The sequence below is a fragment of the Thamnophis sirtalis genome, unplaced genomic scaffold (assembly GCF_051295495.1).
Source record: "Thamnophis sirtalis isolate CommonGarterSnake01/CBP01778 unplaced genomic scaffold, rThaSir2_p1.2 scaffold_3, whole genome shotgun sequence".
Classification (NCBI taxonomy): domain Eukaryota; kingdom Metazoa; phylum Chordata; class Lepidosauria; order Squamata; family Natricidae; genus Thamnophis; species Thamnophis sirtalis.
This window is the reverse complement of record NW_028261383.1, coordinates 155,133,953-155,155,413: the sequence shown is the minus strand read 5'-3', so window position 1 is coordinate 155,155,413 and position 21,461 is coordinate 155,133,953. Positions and strand designations below refer to the sequence as shown.

The following is a 21,461-nucleotide window of genomic DNA, read 5'->3' as shown; positions in this document are numbered from 1 at the left end:
AGGCTTCAAGAGCCTGGGGAGGGTGAAAAGAGCCTCCCACCCGGAAGCCCTCCAGAGGCTTCAGGAGCTTCCCTGAAGCCTCAGGAGGGCTTAAACCGACCCTACGAGCAAACCGGAAGTCCGTTCCCAAACTTCCGGTTTGCCCATAGGACCGGGGGGTTTTTTTGCGCTCCGGAGGCTTCAGGAAAGGTCCTGAAGCCTCCAGAGGGCATCCGGGGGGAGGCTCTTTTCGCCCTCCCCAGGCTCCTATAAAGCCTCTGGAGCCTGGGAAGCGCAAAAAATGGCTTTAGAAAAGGCTGAACTCAGCTAGCCAGCACACGCATGGCCAAAACAGCCAAAAAAGGTTCGCCATCACTGGGCTAGAGAGCAGGAGAAGAAGTAATGGGTGGAAATCATCAAAAAGAAATCCAGCCTAAAATTAAGGAGAAATTTGCTGACAGTAAAAACAATCAATCAGTGGAAGGAAGAAGTTGTGGATGCTCCATCAGTGAATTTTTTCAAGAAGTGATTGGATAACCTCTTGTCCCGAATGATATAGGGCAGTGATGGCTAACCTTTTTATCCTTGCGTGCCAAAAGCACACACCCACACACACAACAGCATGTGCATGTGAGCCCCTACCCATAATACAAAGTACGTGCAACCTGCCCCCGTGTGCGCCCCACCCCCCTGCACATAGACGCATGACCCCCTGCGTGCCCTGTTTTGGGCCTACCTGAAGCCTCCTGGGACCAAAAATGGGATGTGGGGGGGGCACACTGTGCCTGCGCTCCCCCCCATGCATGTCTATGCTGTTACAGGTGTTATGTCCACCTTGTATGCAGCTTTATTCCTCTCTAGCATTCATCTCTATTGTTCGGTGATGCATTTCCTGCCTCTCTAGGATTTACCTCTCTCTACTCCTGTGGGGTACTTCGCTGGGAGGCATGTGCTTAGAGCTCAGCTGGAGCGATGACTCGCGTGCCAGCAGAGAGGCCTCCGTGCCATAGGTTTGCCATCACGGATATAGGGTCTACTGCTCTAGAAGACCTCCATGGTTCCTTCTAATCCTGTTATTTTATATTCTGTATTCTACATACTCTTAACTTCCTGTAATTTTTCTCTACAAGACTTAGTTCCCAATTCAAGTCTTTGAGGATGAGACATCTTATTCTCCATTCTGTTCATAACTTCCTTTTTCCTCTCCCCTTTTCTGTTCCCATGAGACAATTTTATCTCAGTTTCTTCAGGGTAAAAAAATTAAATAAAACACTTTAGCATTTTTAAAAGGAAAAAGAACTGTATCATTTACAAATTGCAGAGGTTGTAAAATACACGAAGCAATTAAGATTTTCCTAATATCACATGTTCTGCACATTTCCACCTGCTTCCTTTCAGTGACAAAGCCTTTCCTGTCAAATTGAGGAATATCAATGCAAATTGAGGAATATCGATGCAATCAAACAATTCACTCAGCTTCTAGATCCAGATGTGAAAAGGGAAGCCCAATTCTGTGCTTGACCTGCAGGGTTTTTCTGACAGGTGGGTGAACAGCTCTGATTCTCTCCAGCAGATGTCAGAGCTGCTCAGGTTCCTTAAAGCTACTATCATCAACCTATATTATTGGCAAGACCTAAGATGTTAGGATGTTTTCTGTTTTTGGCATATAGCTTTGGGCAAAGTTTTATCAAAACTGGTAATTAATTTCTATACAGCAGATGATCAGTCTGCTGTATAGTGCACAGCTTTGCTCATCATCATCATCATCATCATCATCATCATCATCATCATCATCATCATCATCTTCTTCTTCTTCTTCTTCTTCTTCTTATGATTGGTTGCCCAGTCAGCCAGATGTTTAGATTGGATATGGTATTTTAACCCACCTATTGAATCCTTCCCAAAGAGCTGGGATAGGCAGATGTTGTTCTTTAATTATATTAAATGTATTGTGTTGCAGGATGTAAGCCATTCCAAATAGAGCTGCCTTTTGCAATTGACTGTTGGTGATTTGGACAATACTGACGTTGTTCAAGTGATGCTCTGGATGTTTTGGAATGGCACCCAAGGAATCTATTAATATTGGCGCTATCTTTCTTTTCTTTTGCCACATTTGTTCTATTTGCAGGTCTTTGTATTTTGAGATTTTCTCGGGTTCTTTGTCTCCTATTCTTCTGTCTCCAGGTACTGCAGCATCCACTATCCAGACACTGTAGTACCTAGAGACAGCAGAGTTGTTGTTGTTGTTTTATGTGATCATCTTCTCTGGTTCAGGGCCTGCTGTGATATATTCCCGTGCTGCTTTAAACTACATCTATATTAGGAGTCTAATGTTTATAGTGCTATTTGGTGTTATTCTGAGTACTCTCTTTCTGATCATAAATGTGCTCATGGATGAACCTGGTGAAAGGGAAGCCCTTGGCTGCAAATATTTTCTGTGATTCTTTCATAGATCTGATGCAGAGGTGGGTTTTCAGCCAGCATTACTGCTGATTTGCTTGTGTGCATGCTGCATGTGTGTGCTTGATGCGTGCTGTGTGCGCATGGGCAATGCAATTAAAATTGTTCTGCGCATGCACAGAACTGAAAACCAAGATGGTGGTGCCAACGGCGCCAACCAGGGAACTGATTCAGGGGCATGGCAGGCCTAGGTCGCTGCTGATTCTGGTGACCGAAGCTGCCAAACCATTACTGGTTCGGCCAAACCAGTCCAAACTGGTAGGAACCCACCCCTGATCTGATGTCACGGGCAATTGTTCTTGTTGTCCCATCTAGGGAGGCAGCCTGTTTCCTCCAGAGTTGTAGCTGGCTTAGTTCTTGGCTTAGTTGTGGCTTGTGGCCATCTTCCACCAAACCTTACCTCTCCATCTTCTCATAATGGCAGAGCCCAGTGGTACTGGGGAGGAATGGGTCGCCTGGAAACCCAGTGGTGATTATGGAATCTGGCAACGTGTGTGTATGTACCATGTTTCCCCAAAAATAAGACAGGGTCTTATTTTCTTTTGACTCCCAAAATAAGCGCTTGGCCTTATTTTCAGGACGGTCTTATTATTTTGAGGTGCAGGAGGCGGCGAGCGTGGTCACCTCATAACTGCTGCTGTGTTGCAATATTTCTGGGGATGGATTGTTTTGGGGGGATGGCTTGTTTTAGCGCATGCGCTCAAAAGCCCGTTTGGGCTTATTATCCAGGGAGGTCTTATTTTGGGGAAAATAGGGTATATACGTAATTACGTATGTGCATATGTATTTTAAAGCAATATAGGCAGTGGCTCCTCTAGGTTGAGCTTGTGTTCCGCGTGTGAATACAGTTGAGAAAAAAGCAAAGCACAATTTCTTTAACAGATTAACAGAGTTGGAAGGGATCTTATAGGTCATCTAGTCCAACCCCCCACCCAAGCAGGAGACCCTACATCATTTCTGATAGATGGCAGTCCAATCACTTCTTGAAAGCCTCCAGTGATGAAGCTCCCACAACTTCTGAAGGCAACTTCTGTTCCATTGGTTGATGGTTCTCATTGTCATACAATTTCTCCATATTTCCAGGTTGAATCTCTCTCCTTGGTCAATATCCATCCATTATCCCTTATCTGGCTTTCAGGTGACTTGGAAAACAGCTTGACCCCCTCCTCTCTGTAGCAGCCCCTCAAATATTGGAACACTGCTATTTCAGAAGTAAGAAGAAAGGTGTTGGCAATGCCTTTTATTGGGCCTGTTGCATACTACTAAAAATGATGCATACAAAGTTTGAAATGAACTGATGTGATGATAAGCATGTTTGAGAAAACAGACCCAAAAGGATCTACCTCATTGTTTTATTGGGATTATTTTTCCCAGTCTGCACCTGTGCTTGGCTCCCCTCCTGGATCTCTCTGCTTTCCCAGTCTGCACCTGTACTTGGATCCCCTCCTGGATCTCTCTGCTTTCTGTAACAGCCTTCAAGCCTGATCTCCTGCTGGAAGCTTAAAGAGCCAATGTCTTGTGCATTTGTCATTGGTTCAGCAACAGTTCTCCAGGATCTGCTGGCTTTGTCATAGCCAAGATAGTGTCCTATGCTTGAGGAATGAAGGGAGCCATATTTCATCTGCCACCTGCCTAAACCACACATCAGTGGGATTGGTTTGTTTTGGTTTTTGCCAGCTTCTCCTTTACCTAATCTTATGTTCAGTTCCAGCCATATTTTTTTGCTTCTTGATAACTAATAAGAAACAAACATCTGCATGAAAATATAATTGTCTTCACACATCCTTCTAACATTTGTATGCATGTGTCCATTACATTTTGTGTGCATGTTTCGAAATCTTCTGTATATACAAACATATGCAATCAATTCAACCCTTTCTATGCTATTTGAACAAAGATATTGTAATATAGGAACATTATGGTATTGCATCATGCTCTAATAAAAGACTACCAATATTTTGAGTGTGTCAGTATAGGGAGGTAGGAAGCATTGTTCAAATAATAGTAAGTGACATCGACAGGTTGTACCTGCCAAGAAAAATAGGGGCAGGAGACTATTGCAAATCCATCAAACTATAGAAGAAGAAAAATGAAGTTTGAATGATTATCTGAACCAAAGTACAGAAAAATTGCTGCAGGCTGTGAAAACGGAGAACAGCATAAAAACAACAGAAACAAAGGCAGAATATAAGGAAAAACAGCTGGATGACAGATTAAATAGAGGGAAAACTAAAGCTTTGCATGGAGAGCACTTGAAAAACATTGAAGGAAAATGTGATGACAACTTGACATGGACATGGCTTAAGATGGGAACTATCAAGAAAGAAATGGAAGGCTTAATATTGGCTGCTCAAGAACAAGCACTACAAACTAATGCCATGAAAGCGAAGATACAAAAATCCACTGACAACCCAAACTGCCGACTTTACAATAACAAAGTCAAAATTGTTTCACATTTAATATGTGAATGCAGCAAAATTGCACAAACTGATTACAAAGCTAGACATGACCAAGTTGCTAAATTAATCCACTGGTCATTATGTAAAAAATATGATTTACCTGTATCCAGAAAGTCATGGGAACATAAAGTGGAAAATGTTATCGAAAATGAGAAAGTGAAGATCTTGTGAGACTTTCAAATACAAACGGATCGTCATTTGGAGCACAACATGCCATATATCACAGTTGTAGAGGGCCGAAGTATACGGTTTATTGATATCGCTGTTCCTGGAGATGCCAGAGTCAAAAAAAAGAACTAGAAAAAATAATGAAATATCGCGACCTGGCCATCGAAACTACACGGCTATGGATGAAGCATATAACAGTGATACCCATTGTCATCGGGGCACTTGGCACCATGTCCAAGAATTTTACAAGTTACATCAACAAATTGCAGCTTTCTGCAATAACACTAGCAGAACTGCAAAAAACTGCACTACTCAGAACATCTTATATTTTAAGAAGGTACTTGGTTGATACCTAGGATGCTGGCAGCAAACCGTATTAACCATTAGCACCAGTCACTGGTATTTGTAATGCATTTTTGAAAGTTCAGTTGGCTAAGATTCATGTTTAATGAATAAAGTATATAATAACAATAACAATAACAATAATAATAATGATAACAACAACTACTACTACTACTCCTTCTTCCTCCTCCTCTGCTTCCTCTTCCTCCCTTTCCTCTTCTTCCCCTTCCTTCTCCTCCTTCCTCCTCCTCCTCTACCATATTTTTTGACCACCATGGTTTAATAAAACAGTCTGGGGAAAATTCTTCGCAATTAATTTCTGCCCGAGGAACTTCTTTGAGGTGAAATGAAAGGCACAGCTTAAAAGAAATTGGGTTGCATGCAGGTGTGAATAATCCCTATCTAAACCAAATAGCCTTGCACTTTCCCTTAGTTGACACTATCATCCCAACTTTTGAAACATTTGTTTTCCTAGTGCTGAGTGCCAGGGAGAGAAAGACATTTAGATGGGCATTCCAAGACTGGGGGAAACATCTGGTTCAAACCCACATATCTCATTGGGTGGCCTGGGCTTACTATTCTCTTTCTCAGCTGGGAGCTCCCTTGGTTTGGCTGCAGGAAACTGGGATGTGTATGGGAAGAGGGAATATGTGTGTGTTTTAGGGCAAACCCCCAGCTCCAGTATGCTGGTGAGCAATCTGTGTGGTCTTTAGGGCAAAAAAGATTTCCCAGTCCTGCTAATGCCCATTTGATGTTTATTGTTCTTTTTGAACTTTTTAAATTAAAAGGTCAATAATTATTAGAACATTAGCAGGAAGCGCATTGGTTTATCTTGAGGTAAACGAATTTGTGTCTGGCTGCACCCACTAGGGCAACAATTTGGGGAACAGGCAAGTTTCTTAGCGAGCATTTTTTGGAATCCCACCATGATCTGGTCGTTGAATCTGCTCTCTAGATTGAAAAAGGTTGACTTAGAGAAAGGATAGAATGCATACTACCTCTGATGCTGCATTATTTCTTTGACATTCTTCTTTTGTGATACGTCCAAGAATAATGCTGGATAGATCTATAGTCATTGTAGTTGACCAAATATGGAAGTCACTGGACTGGACTGGACAGGTTCAAGAACACGGTGACTAGTAGAAAAATCAACCCTCTTTAACAAAGATAAATCTCTGGAAATATTTGCATTTCACGAAAATTCTGTTGTTTTGATTGGTGGAATAAAATAAACTAGATTCAAAAAGTGCTGTCTTCAGAATCTGCCTTACCTGATTGATTGATTGATTGATTGATTGATTATTTATTTATTTATTTATTTAGGTTTGTCAAACATGTCCAAGATAACAGGTATAAGTAGAAACATGAACAAAAGAAATGAGTACTAATAAATGGGGACAGTAGGACAGAGATGGTAGGCACACGGGTGCACTTATGCAGGCCCCCTTTACGGACCTCTTAGGAATGGGGTGAGGTCTGTAAGGGGACCTTATGTAGCAGAGTTAGCTCTATGAAAAATATGCATTGCTCTCCTTGACATTAAAATAGTCCTAGGAGAGCTTCTTGCCATAAATATTAAATCACTGTGTTGATTTCTAGGCAATATCATTCAGGATCAGAATTCTCTCGAAATCAGAGCCCCCTAAATTACGTTATGGTCTGTTTATCCAGCAGAAATCTGGAGCAGTATACTTTAAATGGGTTGAACTCAGATGAAGAGCAATCAGAGAAGAACCAAAGTACAAGGCAACAGATCAGATTGCATGGATATCAAAGAAGGCCTTCCAAAGCAATGGTAGCTGTCCTTATTAGCCTCATTCTTGCAAATTGTTGCTACTGGTATAAAAAGTTAAGAAAGATTAATGTGCTTTTCCATAATTAGGGCATGGAGGTGAAAAGTAAAACTAGAATATACTTAATTCAAACCTGCTTTCCACAAAATCTATTTCTTGTCATTGTCTACAAACATCAAGACTAGAAGTGAAATATTTGCAGGTAGAAATATGTATGAGGGATTTCTCCAAAGCTTATAAATTATGATGAAAGAGAAGAGCTGATGCTTGTCTATAATGGGCTGCCCCTTTCTTTAGATGAAGTGGCCAAAAGTGGGTCTTCTCCTTGTCACTTCCTGCCCTGTGGAACAACTTGCTCCTTGAGATTTGGGGACCCTCCAAAACTATTAGACTTCTGAAAGGCTGCAAAGACCATCCAATATTAGAGGTTTTTATTGTGGCTGATGGTAATGGGCTGTCTTTGAGGCTAAGAGCTTTTTATGAAGTTTGGTTTTGTTACATTTCTGAGATTTTTTTAAAAATAATTTATATCATCCTACAAAGCATTGTCTGATTAGATGTTGACTATTATTATGACAGTAAATTGCCTAGAACCATGATGGCGAACCTGTGGCACTCGTGCCACAGGTGGCACGTAGAGCCATATTTGCTGGCACTGCAGCCCTCAGCAGCCCTCAGTTTAAGCGCGCATACACACACCGGCCAGCTGATTTTCAGCCTTCTGCCCCCTGCCTTTTATCCCCAGAGCTAGGGTGGGGCTTCACTAGCAATGTTAGCTCTTCTGTCCCAAGGATCAGCCCACAGATTTCCACTGCTCTCCTCTTCTCTGCCTTCTGTGCATCCGCATGTCAGGCACAGGGCCCAGCTGTTCCTCCTCTTCCTCATCAGCCACCTCCAGACCTGGGTGCTGTTGACCCTCCATCTGAGGGCTGATGGATGGCCCAGGCTCTGCCTCTACCATATCTTTTCTTTTGCATAAGAACACGTGGTCCAAACATGTTTTTCTCCCTTAAATCCCATTAAGTATATAGATTTCAGGGGGTACGTGAAAGCCAAACAGTGAACAGAAAGCTTTAAAAAATATGGTTCAGATAGAAAACATCTGCTCATGAGTAACTCCAAAAAGAGTTGGGAACATGAAATGCTAATATAAATTCACCTTCCTGAATGGCCTTCAATCAAGTTAAAAACCTTAAAGAAGCTTATTTAAAATGAGAAGGGGGAATTGCTTTTCACACATACAGTAATGCCACAAAAGGTGAAAGAGAAGCTCAAAGGCTTCTTGAGCAGCCCATATAACACTAGTCCAACTTTGCTTTGCTTCCATAGGGACCAAAGAGAAACCAAAAGCAGAGACAATAACCAATAAAGCTAGTCTTCAATGTAAACTATTCATTTAGAAACCATTCAATGTTATTGTCAGCCCTGGAGGCCATCTTTTCTTTTGGATCTTCAGGGCTGCCACACTGGGAGGGGGATTTGCATGGAGTTGGTAGAGGTCTTTAGCCATAACAACATTCTTTTCTCTGGGAGTCAAGGACGTTCAGCCTGCACCTGGAGTGGCGTGACTGGGAGGCATCTCCAGTTGGGACGACGGATTGATTGGACCATGTGATGGACATGTGGGTGCAGGGGAATAGACTTCGGCTTTCCTTTGGGTGGGAAAAACCCGGGAGCTTTCAGATTCGGGTTTTCCCAGATGTGCCAATATGATATAGCCAATAAAATGGAACTTTGAGAAACTGCTGGCCTTGGAATCTTCATTGATTGGGGGTGTTACTTGGAACCCTGACAGTTACGCAAGGAAGGCAGTCCAGTTGCCTTTTGAAAAAACATCTTTGAGACAACTGTGACCTGGATGTGTAAGAATCTAAGAGTAAGACCACTCCTGGAATACTGCAAGCAATTTGGGTCACCATACTACAAAGAAGATGTTGAGACTTTGGAAAAAGTTCAGAGAAGAGCAACTAAGATGATCAAAGGCCTGGAGAGTAAAAGATATGAAGAACGGCTGCAGGATGTGGGTTTGGCTAGTCTAAAGAAAAGAAGAATTAGTGCTTAGTGGTTTAGTGGTTTAGTGGTTTATTCGACTTGTATTCCGCCCTATTCCCAAAGGGACTCAGGGCGGCTGACAAACCAGGAGGGAAGGGGAACAAAATTAGGGGGGACATGTTAGCAGCATTCCAGTATTTGAGGCACTGCCACAAAGAAGAGGGAGTTAAATTATTCTCCAAAGCACCAAAGGGCAGGACAAGAAACAATGGTTGGAAACTAATCAAAGAGAAAAGCAACATGGAATTAAGGAGAAACTTCCTAACAGTGAGGACAATTAACCAGTGGAACAGCTTGTCTTCAGAGGTTTTGGGTGCTCCAGCACTGGAGGTTCTTAAGAAGAGATTGGAAAGTCAATTGTCTGGAATGGTATAGGTTCTCCTGCTTGAGCAGGGGCTGGACTAGAAGACCTCCACGGTCCCTTCCAGCTTGTTCTGTTTCTTTCTATTCTGAATCTCAATGTTATGGTGGCACACTACAAGTGTCTCTTTCACTTATGACAATTGCAGCATCCTCATGGTCACATGATCAAAATTTGGGTGCTTGACAGCCGGCATTTATTTGCAGTGGTTACAGCATCCCAGGTTTACAACATCACCATGGTGACCTTCCCAGCCAACTTCCAACAAGCAAAGTCAATAGGAGAAACTGGGTTTGCTCAACGACCTCATGATTCACTTAACAACTGCAATGATTTGCTTAACGATCATGCCAAAGACGTCATAAATAAGGGGCCACTCACTTAACAACCACCTTGCATAGCAACGAGAATTCTGGTCCCAATTGTGGTTGTAAGTCAAGGATGCATTCCTAGAGTGGGCTTCCTTCTATTTGTATGTTTTGCAGCAAACCAGGAAATGGTAAAATACATAATGTTACATACAACTATTTTTTTTTAACTGATTTCCTGTTCCAATTGTTCATGCCTTTCATTTCCTTTCCCAATACTTCTTTTTTCGCACATTCATTAGTTATTCCTTCTTCTTCCTTCTCTTAACAAATCCGACTACTGAAAATTCTGGCAGAAGCTCTTAAAGATGTCCTTTTGAGCAGATCATAAAATTGGTCGCTACTGCTGTGCTTGCCGGGCATGGCATTTGTTACCTAAAATCTGAAGCAGAGGAAAATCACAGAAGGAGGGGAAACAAAAGGAGGAAAGGGCGAATCAAGGAGCAATAGGCAATTATTGTTTATGGTTTAATTGTAAAAGAACATGGAGATTAAACAAAACAGAAAAGGTGGATTTGGAAGAAGAGACTGTGTTAGTTATGGTAATAGCATTTCTAAAATGAAATGATAACCGTGTAAGTAACTTGTCATTGTTGTTGGAGCTGTTTCCATTAGATCCATCACCACTTTGTAAAATGGTATATGTTTCTGGTGCTTCCCTTGAAGAGAAAGAATCAAATCACTAGTTTTCAGGCTCCTTCCTATTTATAGATACCTCAAATTCTGCTTCATCTTGAGATCTATTGTTTCTTGTTCTTTTGAAATATAGCCAAGAATTGTGATGAGATGTATTCAGGAACGCAGGAGGGAGAGACTCTTTCAGTCATGGGATTCAAATTTTTTTACTATGGGTTCCGTGGGCGTGGCTTGGTGGGCGTGGCAGGGGAAGTATACTGCAAAATCTCCATTCCCTCCCCATTTCAGGGGAAGGTCAGTGCAAAATCCCCATTCCTTCTCAATCAGCTGGGACTTGGGAGGCAGAGAATAGATGGGGAGGGGGACAATCAGAGGTGGCATTTACCGGTTCTCTGAACTACTCAAAATTTCCACTACTGGTTCTCCAGGACTGGTCAGAACCTGCTGAATACCACCTCTGGACTCTTTCCCAGAGACAGCAGAGCTTGGAATGTCTGGTGGGCTGTAAGAGGCTGTGAACAGACCCTCCTTAGTAATTCACAGAGTATAAAAAAGGTAGTTGTGTCAACTCTAGGGTCTGGTGCAGGGGTGGGCGTCAAAAATTTTAGCAATGTGTTCTCTGTCTGGTTGCTGGGTGGGCATGGCCATGGTGGGCGTGACATAGTTGGCATCCTGCACCATGGCAGGGGGAGCATTTTTCACCTTACCCAGGCTCCAGAGGCTTTCCTCGAACCTTTGGGTGGACAAAAACAGCCTCCCGGGCTCTGGAGGCCCTTCTGGAACTTCCGGGAGGCCCGTTTCCACCACCACCACCTGAGCCTCCATGCAGGCCCTTTACTTACCTCGCATCCCAAATGGGCCACATGGAGACTCCTGGGAGGTGGACAGATCCTTAGCTAGAGGATCGCCCGAACCCATGTGAACCCACAGCAGCCCACCCCGGTCCAACTCTAGGGTATGGTGTTTCCTGGCTGAGGGAGCCAGCATTGTCCAAAAACAATGTTCATGGTCATGTGACCAACATGGCTATATGCCAAATGCATACGGAACGCTGTTACTTTCCCACTGAAGTGGTACCTATTAATCTGCTTGCATTTGCATGCTTTTGAACTGCTAGGAACTAGGTTAAGTAATGGGAACTCGCCCTACTGTGCGGAGCTCAGGTCTTGAAGAGTAGCTGCCAGCTCCAGCTGACAAGCTCAGTTTCTTTAACTGCTGAGTCATTATGCCCCTTCACAGAGTATACCTAAAGTTATTGCAGATAATTGCTTTAGTCTGGCAAGATTCTGTTTATAGACAAGCAATAAAGAAACGACTCAGATGTAACTCCACAGGTCATTCTTGGTTCTTTGAACCTGATAAGAATGCTGTTTTTCAATTTCAACTTATTTTAAAATAATTGGGGAGCTTCAATTGGTTCTGCACACATTGCCCAATCATTGTGGAGCTTATGGAACTGAACTGTATCATTATATTACATTAGACCATTATCAGTCTGCTGCCAGGCTCAATATAAAATGATAAAGCCACTCAGAGTCGCTTGGTAGAGAAAAGGGTGCCATACAAATAAATTAATAAGTTCAGTGATCTTTTTCAAAACTTCAGTGATCTTGGAGAATCGGTTGCTCGCACATGTTGATCAATCGATCTCCATGATCAAGCATAATCATGGGAGTTGTAGGATAGAAATATACAAAGAGCCACAGGCATTCTATTCCCTCCTAAAATATTTTAAAGAAAATACTAACATTCAAACCTGTCCAGATTTGCATTTGTGAACTGGACAAAACTGTCCAAATCAGCATTTATGTCTGTACCTGTGGCACGGCCATCAAGAAGTGTGAGTTTGTTGATGAGTTCTTTTCCATGATTATGATTCCATAATTTCCTGGAACTTCCCTATTTTGTTTTCTGTTCTCTTGTTTGTTTGTTTTCTTGTTTGGTGTCTACTCTTCCGTCAGCTTTGATAACTGCCTAAACAATAGTACTTTTCTTAGCAACATTTTTAGCAACAATTTTCCAGATGAAATGTTTTAATGCCAGATTTAACCTTTTAACTCAAAAAATAATAAGTATATTCCTTGAAAGTGTAATAATTGTATACTTCTGTTAACATTAAAAAATTGCAATAGGTATCACCTTTTAGAAGGACCAGAGGGATGCATCCAGTGGTGGGATTCAATTTTTTTTTACTACCGGTTCTGTGGGCGTGACTTGGTGGGCTTAGCAGGGGAAGGATACTGTACAATCTCCATTCCCTGCCCACTCCAGGGAAAGGATACTGCAAAATCCCATTCTCTCCTGATCAGCTGGGACTCAGGAGGCAGAGGATAGATAGATAGATAGATAGATAGATAGATAGATAGATAGATAGATAGATAGATAGGTAGGTAGGTAGGTAGGTAGGTAGGTAGGTAGGTAGGTAGGTAGGTAGGTAGGTAGGTAGGTAGGTAGATGATAGATGATAGATGATAGATGATAGATGATAGATGATAGATGATAGATGATAGATGATAGATGATAGATGATAGATGATAGATGATAGATGATAGATGATAGATGATAGATGATAGATGATAGATGATAGATGATAGATGATAGATGATAGATGATAGATGATAGATGATAGATGATAGATGATAGATGATAGATGATAGATGATAGATGATAGATGATAGATGATAGATGATAGATGATAGATGATAGATGATAGATGATAGATGATAGATGGATGGATGGATAGATGATAGATAGAAAGATAGACAGATGAAAGCAAATGTGGTTTTGTATAATTTTAGGACTAGGACTAGATCTGGGGTGAATTTCCCAAATCTAATGCCACTGAAATTATGGCAAGGTTGGACAGAAAGGTTAGTAGGGTCTTTAAAACCCTACTTCCTGTGTGTTTTACTTGAGAATCCAACTTGGATGAAGTTCTGAATGAATATGTCTTTGTGATGGCCCCAATTGCTCTTTTTATTCCAAGACAAATACAGGGCGAAGTATTTTTCAATGGCTTTATTTTATCACCTTGCTTAATGATTTGTCACTTTTTTATTAGACAGTGGTATATCCAAAGGGATCCATTGCATTAATGTATACATAATGTGCCAAATAGTTCAATAGGGCCATAAAAAAGCGATTTCAAAATAAATTGACCTCTCTTAATTACATGTAAATTAAGGCTGTGAATAATAATGTAGATCATACCCTTAAGTAGAAAAGCAAGGGATCAGGAGGAAGGCAGCTAGTGCAACAGATTGGAAAGATCTCTGAGAGAGCTAATAATCCTTGAAGTCTTAATTCTTTTAATATGGGAATACTGGTCTACTTTGCAAGGTTGGTGCAAGGATAAATATACGCAAATGCAAGTTTATTCGTTTTATTTATTTCATTATTCATCGAATTCCAGTTTTTTAGGGGCACCCCATCTAACCATTAAATTGTCTCAATGCCGTACCCTTCAACTACTGTAGGTGTAGGTAGAGTATTTACAAACAGTTACAGCAGTGAAGAAATGAAAGAATTCCATGATATGATTGCACTGATTGTCATTGGATGCATGTTGGTCGATCCAGGAGAATCGCCACCTCAAATTTATTATGAGTGATATGAATGCATAGTTACCAGAAAAAGAAATGTCATATGACAAGATACAATTGTTAAGAATTGTGGATTTGGCAAAGGAGAATGAAAGAAAAATTCACACCTTTCATGCCTTTTCATCAAGAAAACTTCATTCAAAAAAACTGCAGCTTGAAAAGAAACTTGGAAAAACTCAAATGAAATAAATTACACTTATTTCAATAATCAATCCATTTTGGGAAACTGTTCAATACTCAACCAATTCGATATTGATAGTGCAATACTGCCCAGTACATGCAACATTAAAAATCAATCTCAAGTAGGAGAGAATTGCTGCAAAATGCAGCACTTTTAATGAACTATCTAATACTCTCAGGTCAGAAAGCTGAATTCTGAAATGCCAATAATGTCCAATAATTTCAGCACCTCAACAAATTGAATACAATAATAAGAATTAAGAATTTAGTTATTCACCTGTTGTATAATTAAAACTCTGTTAGCAATAGTACCAAGAAACATAATCAAAATAATTAAACATCAGAGGAGATGAAACAAGTGATGCAGAAATGACAAGTATGGGAAAAAATGAACAACTGGCTAGAAAAACTGTAGAATATACTGAAGTATAAACACAATCTTTTATTGTATCCCTCCCCAGTTACAGAACTTTTAGGCTTCTAAGTTCTGTTTGACCTTCATGACGGTCATGAAATGAATAAAATACATGGATCCAATTAGAGATGGTATTCAGCAGGTTCTGAACAGTTCTGGAGAACCGGTAGCAGAAAGTTTGAGTAGTTTAGAGAATTGGTAAATGCCACCTCTGACTGGCCCCACCCCCATCTATTCTGTGCATGTGCAGAGGTGTATTTACATTTGTGAACCGGTAGTGAAGGCAAGTTGATTTCACCGCTGCATGGGGTACTTAGATCTGGCCTGCAGGGCCACCCTGGAAACAGTGGACCAGCCGGTGATTCCTCTGCAGTGGTGGGTTCCTGATCCCGGTGCAACCAGTACGGTGCAACAGGGCCCGGCGTCCACCACATGAACACACACAGCATGCACACGCACAGCCCCTGCATGCATCCTTACCTCCTGTGACGCTCCATGACACCTCTGCGACACTCCACCTGTTCGGCAGAGCATTGTGCAAGCACCGTATGCTCCATGCACGTGTGTGGATGCACCAAAGAGCTCAAATACTGGTAAGGAGCACTGGTGGGTGAGTGGGCCCTCCAGAACACCATACCAGAACAGTACCTAGTGCTCTCAGCAGGCACCGGTACACCCATACCGGGGCATACCAGTCGTAACCCACCACTGTTCCTCTGCCAGTGAAAACAGAGTTGGGAGGGCTGCGTGAGACCCTCCCAAGCTCTGTTTTTGCTAGCAGATGGTTTGAAGAGGCTGTTGCAGCAAGAAATGGAGCTTGTGAGGGCCACATGCAACCCTCCTGTGCTCCATTTTCACTGGCAGAGGGTTTCAGGAGGCTGTTGCAGCAGGAAACGGAGCTTGGGAGCCCATTTTCACTGGCAGAGTGGTCTGGCCACCACAGGCGCCCCAACATGAGTGACATTGAGCTGGCCACACCCACCCTGGCCACGCCCACCCCAGCCCCCTGAGGTCAAACACAACCCTGATGTGGCCCTCAATGAAATTGAGTTTGACACCTCTGCCCAAGAGTGCTTGGGAGTGTGTACCAAAGATCTAATGATATTCTTTCATTTTTATTGCTTTAAAATATAAACCTACAAGTCCTCTGTCTTGTTAACCTATTTTGCTTTTCACAACGGACTGGCATGCACACCATAGTAATAACACAGGGAAGAACATGGGCAGAGCAAGAAGCTCCTTCTTCAGTGGTTCCCTTTGCCCCCCCCCCCCTTTTTTTGTGTCTGCTGAAATTGTTCTGGCTCCCTCTTTGTTTTTGTACCAGAAAAAACAACCACAACCCTGGAGCTTATTAAAATGAAAAATAAATACTCATCAGCTTGGTTCAGCTTAGTTGTCAAAAGTGCTTGCTATTATGGTTTTCCTTCTTTTAAAAAGGGAGCATTTCTTTTTCAAACCCTATGGGCCTGCATTCCGGAGGAATCTGTAAGTTTTTAAACGGTTTTAAAGAAGGAAAACATAAATGCAAATGGAGTAATGGCAATTCTGTTTGAGGTTTCAGTAATCACGATGGATTTCCCTAGTCTCATGAAAGGTGGCCAAATGATTTTATTCTCTAGCTGCAAGATGCAGAGCTTTTTATATTAGGTTTACAGTGTGCTACAGCTTAATGATTTAGTGCCCTGCTTATTCAAGTTGATACATTCGTTTCCGAGAGACGCAGTAGGAGGAACTGACTGACAGACTAACTGATAGATGGAAATAACCTGATAGCATTTTGAGAGCTGAGAAAAGAGCCTCTTGTTTCTCTCTCTTTTCTTATCAAGGAGAAACCAAATGCAAGCAGAAAGTGGGCTGCCTTGGATTTTCAAAGCACTCTTGGGTGTGTGCACCAAACTGCCCACTTCTTCCATTCACTTATGATTTGCTCAAAAATCAATCAGCTCTGAAAGGGTTCTTACTCAACTGCGGCCATTGAACCAGTCTGAAGAGTGTGATTCTGCGAAGTATTTATACCCACATTCCTTTTCAAGGAGGCATGGAAGCCTCCTGGTTCAATAAGCTTCTCTTGGGTCTGATCATTGGAACATAGCGGGTGGTGGGGGAGAAATATTCCCCTTGAGAAGTTTTAAAATCCCCATCATTATAACTGCAAGCATTTTTCAAAATGACATAGTGCAATGGAGGGCAACTCAACTGAATGCAGCCATTTCTGTTTTGTATCTACTAGAGAGGTTGTAGCCCTCACAATCCTTTTTTAAAAATGTGCCTAGTACAAAAAGATTGTGTTGCTGTGGAACAATGGATGAGCAGTTCCCTGGTGGAGTTTTTCCCCCAACCCAGTTGGGAACAATTAATCCTTTAAAAATATTGAGGAAGGTTCAGAGGTGGTATTCAGCAGGTTCTGACCAGTTCTGGAGAACTGGTAATGGAAATTTTGAGTAGTTCGGAGAACCGCTAAATACCACCTCTGACTGGCCCCGCCCCCATCTCTTCTCTGCCTCCCGAATCCCAGCTGATCGGGAAGGAATGGGGATTTTGCAGAAACCTTCCTCTGGAGTGGGGAGGGAATGGAGATTTTACAGTATCCTTTCCCTGCCACGTCCACCAAGCCACACCCACCAAGCCATGCCACATCTATCAAGCCACACCCACAGAGCCAGTTTTAAAAAAAAATTGAATCCCTCCATTGGGAAGGTTGATTTTTTTTTTTTACATTTATGGACATCTGTCTATGATGGTGATCAGGAACTCATACTATTCATTCCATTGTCTGTGGCCAAAGCAAATAACAGCGCTTAGTATATATGGAGCACCCATTAACCATAGTCAAACATGAAATGGTACATGAGCATTTAACAGGAAATCTCTGTGTTGTACATGCATAGGAAATTGAACAGCTACCTTCAAACACTTATTCAAAGGGCCTGTGCAGATGTGATAAAATGTGGATTGAATTCAGAGAAGGGGGGAGAGAGAATGCTGAGATGTTAACCCCCCCAAAAAGATATCTTTTTTTAAAAATAGTTTTTATTAAACATTATTACCTTTAAAAACAGAAAGAAAAATACAACAACATAAGAAAAGACAAAACATACATAACAATATAAAGTAAATATACAGCCTTTTGTATCGGCATTCATTAGTTATACATTTTTTTTAAGCGTAAAACATACAGATACAAATACAATTTTAAAGATATAACCCCCCCCCCCCCCCGGTGACAGTCATTCAGAGCCCAACTTTTTTCTTTCCTTCCTCATTGTTAGGTCTCTAAGCCACATCTTCTCATTACAAAGTTCAGGGATCTATTACAATACCCATGTTCACTTTTAACTTTCCCCATTTTAAGTCCCTGCTGTTCTCCTTGTCACCCACATATACCATAAGTTCCAGCTAAGATAATGTTCCGTTTCTCCTTTGTCCCTCAGCCAACCCGTCATTCTATCCATTTCTGCACATTCATAGATCTTTTTAATTATAGCATCTTCCGACGGTATGGTAGTGGATTTCCAAAATTGTGCATAGGTTATTCTTGCGGCCACAATTATATGTAGGCTCAAATGCCATATTGAACTGCTTATGTTTTCTGGTTTAATGCTTAGTAGAAGGTTCTCGGGTCTCCATTCCATGTTTGCCCCCCAAAAAAGATATCTAAGTCCTGGGAAAGTAGAGAAAAAAACTAAAAAAAACACCCCTCTCTTTGAGAGAGGCTTTGAAAAGCTTTCAATATGTTGTAATATCCTGGCCACATTATAAAGAGTACATTACAAGATTGTTAGCAGTTGTTTTTTGCTATTATGTATATTGTATAATTTAGATTTATTTGCATTCATGTCATGGAAACAACATAACTCATTTTACCAAATGGAAGAGACCGCCCAATTTCCCCAAAGTTGTTTGGATCGGTTCTGCGGGAGAAGATTCCTTTTAGTTTTCTCCCCCAATACACGGCCAAAATGCTATTAGGGTGGATGATTGCCGGCAATGCGTAGCAGAATCAGCCATCCTGGAAGCCCTTCAGCCAGCTCTTTGGGGCTTTTTTCTCTGCATTAATGCACAATGTGATGGGATAAGGTTGCTTCCCAGAGTAGCTTTGAGGAGCAGCTTTGATCACATATTCATCAAAATGAGGCATCTGAATCTTTGCACAACTCTATGGATTAGGGATGTGACTTCTGTAGACACATGAATCATATCAACAAGCAAGGAGTGTGTCAATCAATGGTGGCAACTTTCAATGATGTTTGATACTTTTAAAAAGAACACCAGTATTTAGCAAATAATGCAAATACAACACAGGTTTCAATATATAAAGTCCTTAATATGGTTGCAATGTCAAATGTGTAGCCAATATTCATCAAATTAGCCAAGCAAGAAAGCACCATCCTGACAGGTTTATTCAATCATTACTTAATTTGTTTTCTGAACCAGTCACTTAAAACCGATTAATGAACACCAAGTGCCCAAGGTGAAAACTTTAATTCTGTGTTGCTTTTAAATACCTTATTTTATTTTAATCACAATACTGTCAATACTGAAAAGTGTTAGCTACCAATGAAAACTGTTAAAGCTTCCTCTCTCCTTTCCTCCCTTAGACCTGATGGTCAATATAAGGCATGTGCAGGCTGTTGCTTCCTCTTCTTTGCACGTATGCATGGCCCCTCCCTTAACTCTGCCTGTCTGACTTTCTTATCTGTGCCTGATAAGCCTTGAATATGCCCTATATCAGTGACTGTGAACCTTTCTGGCACCAAGTGCCCAAATTGGGACGGACGTAAGTGTCCATGTGCGCGCACTGGAGCACTGAAAACCCAAAGTCCAGCTGGCCAGCATGCACATGCCTGTTTTGGGGCTGCTTTTTGGCTGTTTTCAAGCCGTTTTTTAAAGTTATTTATTTTTGTTACATAATAATTCAAGCCGTTTTTCAGGCCATTTTTCAGGCCGTATTCAGGGCATTTGGGGGGCATTTTTGACCTGAAAAACAACCTGAAACCAGCCTGAAAATGGCCCCCAAAATGCCCTGAAAAACGTACTGTTTGGGGGGCATTTTTCAGGCTGTTTTTTGCACATTTTTTTGGCACTCCAGGGCCTGCAAAGACCAGCTGGCCGGCATGCCAGAATCCAGAAGAGCAGCTGGCAATGGCGCACATGCCCACAGAAAGGGCTCTGCATGCCACATCTGGCAAGTGTGCCATAGGTTCACTATCACGGCCCTATATTGAGTAAAATATAACACCATTGGCAGAATTGAAAATAGCAGTTCTTCACTTCACAATGAAACATTTGTTGACTTTCGTTGGCTTTCACTCGTCTGGTTAGCTTTCCCTGGATTTTACTGAATGGATTTCAAATGTTAACTTTCATTTATTTTTAGCCGAAAGGTTGATAGGAGATGAATTGTGGTGAGCTACAGCTTCTATTTGGGTGGTGCGGTTTGAGTACATTTCCAGGTGACATGATCTGGGTTGCTCAAAGCTTAGAAAAACCAGATGATTAATTTGATTTTGAAATCTCCCTTTCCCCCATTCCACTATTCACGGGAGTTCTGTTCCAGCTGATATTTCAGGAGAAGCTGAAAGAGGTAGAAAAGGTTTAATCGTTTCTTTTTCTTTTTTAAAGAAAAAGGTAACATTCAGGGAAGTTCGTGGAGAAGACCTGGGGAAGGAATACACTTGCTATCTTTAATGATATGTGAGAATAACCTTGTGGGACAGAAGGAAGAGCTGTAGCCAAGGCAGTAATCAGATAAGATGCAACTTAGCCCACATAATGAAAACAACTCAGAAGGGAGGGACTCTCCCTTGTTCTCTGGAAGGTAAAGACAAGGAAGAATGGAGGTGCTTTCAGAACTTGCAAGATTCTGTTACTGTAAAGATAGTGACTATACTCATGTTTTTGGACTACTTTGAAGGACAGGTGGCAGCTGCCTCTGGAATATGGTTGGAATCCCCCAAGAATCTTCTGCTTTCTGTAGAAATAGGTAAAATGTATAACCAAGAATTTGTTCAAAATTGGTTCTTTCTGTTTGCTGCTTTGTTGGTAAGACTCACATTTGCTCTCTCTCTCTCAGTGATTCTGGAATTTGATATGCAATCTCAGCCTTCGTCCTTCCTTCAGACTGTCCCATGAAGATATAACCCTCTCTTAGGATTTGTTGTGATACATATTAATAATCTAAAACCTCTCAGGTATCTTTTCAGAGATTCATTTCCGAGAGTGCTTCCTTTGAAGCAGGCCAGCACCAACCTGTGGTCTGTCTGGAGTATTTTATTTTATTTTGAATTTTTCTTTTTTTTAACTATTTTGTCAACTATTGTTTTAATGTCATCAAGGCATCTTTGCCACTTATCTTCTATGTTGAATGTTTGTATTTTAATATTTAAAGTGAAAAAAAGGAAGGGGATTTCCTCTTTTAAATAAAGCAACTCTATGTATCTCTAATGAAATTGCAGAAAGAAGGGTTTAATTTTACAGTGTTGCCTATAAGATGTCTTATATCTCAAATACAAAGCCAGAAAAATGGAGATTATTTCAATGCTTGTATGTTGAGTTTTTAGACACCAGAAAGGCAACACAAAATATGAGAGCCTTATCTCTCCCCCACCAATGTTAAGGCAGTAAGGGCTAACCTTCTTATTGTTGT

General features: G+C 41.4%; 1 long non-coding RNA gene across 1 annotated transcript; it reads left to right on the top strand.

The window, feature by feature from the left end:
• Positions 1 to 915: 915 nt before the first annotated feature.
• Positions 916 to 21,226, top strand: LOC148048272 (uncharacterized). The gene is made up of 4 exons (XR_015695821.1): positions 916 to 989; positions 20,438 to 20,633; positions 20,735 to 20,798; positions 20,889 to 21,226. It is a non-coding gene; the product is annotated as an uncharacterized LOC148048272 (long non-coding RNA).
• Positions 21,227 to 21,461: the final 235 nt, after the last annotated feature.